This window comes from Sitodiplosis mosellana, unplaced genomic scaffold, assembly GCF_009176505.1.
Source record: "Sitodiplosis mosellana isolate CC-2019 unplaced genomic scaffold, AAFC_SMos_1.0 Smas_scaffold_5316, whole genome shotgun sequence".
NCBI lineage: Eukaryota > Metazoa > Arthropoda > Insecta > Diptera > Cecidomyiidae > Sitodiplosis > Sitodiplosis mosellana.
Genome location: NW_022600558.1, coordinates 1 through 1,883, shown reverse-complemented (window position 1 = coordinate 1,883; position 1,883 = coordinate 1). Strand labels below are relative to the sequence as shown.

The following is a 1,883-nucleotide window of genomic DNA, read 5'->3' as shown; positions in this document are numbered from 1 at the left end:
GCTTCGCTCGCAATTCTCCACGGGAAGCGGCATAATTCCATAAATTTCGCGACAAAATTTTTGCTCCCTTCGCTCGCAATTTTACCGCCCCACGGCAAGTGCCGCCCGACGCAATTGCGTCGTTCGCGTCGTACTTTGCACGCCACCGTGTCAAACGATCTATTGACAAGTGTTGCCGCAAGAGTTTCACATATTTAGATGCAATGGAAAAAGTCTAACATTTTAATCAGAGATGGCGTCAGTCGACAATACCTGTGTATCGTTTTGAATTTTTTAAGAATTTGAGAAAAACTTAAAATGTTCAACATTTTCAAATGAATAATTTTTCATAATGTAAATTGAAATTATTCAATTTAAAATCATATTGAAGATTTCTGTGTATTTCAATTATTTTCACATTTAAAATCAAGTATATACTTAAAGAAAACGGTTTCAAGTGAATGAACGAACAAACAAATGTAAAATAAAAAGGATAGGAAAACGTTCAAAAAGAGAATTGATAGTATGAGTGAACCGGGGACGGTTCATATTAAAGATAGGAAGAATTAACACACGAACTTATGATATATATTTTTACGTTGCACATTGCACAACACATATAATTGAACTCTTCTATTGGGTACTTGTTCATTTATGCATAACGAAGTTATTTTTTCGTAAATTCATTTCTAAGACATTCAACATATTCAAAATATATATATTAAGGGGGGATATAAACGGCCAAGACTAGATCATTGAGGAATTATATTCATAGTGAATCGTTCCCTTTTTTGATTGAAATTTCTTGCGTTGGCTGAAAATATAAAAAACAGATATTTCTTTGAGAAATAATTATTTTATGGAAAATCCTTAAATTAATCCAAAACGAAACAACAACGCATCTCTATTCATTATTATTTGTTTTTTGAAGCACGCACGGCCTGTTATTCAATAAATAGCTTAACCTGTGGACTCGTCTTCCATGTCAAAGACGGACATGGAACTCTTCGCACGGAGCCCGGGGTTTTGAGAATGCCTCGGGTCGGTGTATTTCCATCCTGTATCTTGTAGTTAGTTAAACAATCTTCTACCTTTTGAATTAATGCATGAAAATATATATTATTTATAGAATATACTTTATAAGAATATTTATACTCACTATCCATGTACCTCCATGTTGAGTCATGGGAGTTCGTCGACCAACATCATTTTCCTTTGTTTCGTTTCTCAAATTTTTGCGTACTTCTTTCAGCATAACACCAACAGCACTATTGACACGTTTTTTCGAACGTTGCTGTTCGTTTTACGTATTTTCTTTTCTTTGATTACACACAAATCTGGATCAACCCACTTGTTATTTTTCAAGATTTCCAGTCGCTTGAAACGTTGATTGCAATTTTCTACTTGCAAGTAGACCATAGACCAAAACCCCTATGACATATACATATGTATTACTCTTAATATTGTTAAACAAATTTTTTACCTCTAAGTCTTCTGCTTTGACAACCTTTTCACTTTCTTTGCCCTCACATTGGTCGATGAGATTATTAAACTGTTTAAATTTGCTTGTCGTCAATAATTTCGTTTGGCCTATCGCTACGTTAACCAAGTCCAAGTATTCACTTGGTATTTCACAATCTTCAGAATATTTTCGCCAGATTTCCACTTTTTTAATCAACTGAAAGGATTCCTAACCGACTTGTGAACGGAAATATACAACTGCCTCCCTCGTTTGACGATCTTCAATTGACAGGTCGAACGATTTGCGAGATTCAAGCGAATACTTCGCATTTCTTGCTTCTTTCTCTATCTGATTGCTTTTTTGACTTCCCCGCGAAATTGTGACGTACGGGCTGACGTAGTAAAAGGGAGCTTCAACATTCTTCGATGGTGTTGTCGCAATG

At 35.1% G+C, this 1,883-nt stretch overlaps 1 long non-coding RNA gene across 3 annotated transcripts; it reads right to left on the bottom strand.

Moving 5' to 3' along the window:
• Positions 1-269: 269 nt before the first annotated feature.
• On the bottom strand, positions 270-1,871 carry LOC129572644 (uncharacterized). Of its 3 annotated transcripts, none has more exons than XR_008688472.1 (4): positions 1,463-1,871; positions 1,139-1,410; positions 945-1,070; positions 270-793 (listed from the first exon to the last, which is right to left on the bottom strand). It is a non-coding gene; the product is annotated as an uncharacterized LOC129572644 (long non-coding RNA). The 3 variants fall into 3 exon arrangements; XR_008688471.1 differs by having other exon boundaries at positions 271-793; positions 918-1,070; XR_008688470.1 differs by lacking the exon at positions 270-793 and having other exon boundaries at positions 819-1,070.
• Between the last annotated feature and the right edge of the window lie 12 nt (positions 1,872-1,883).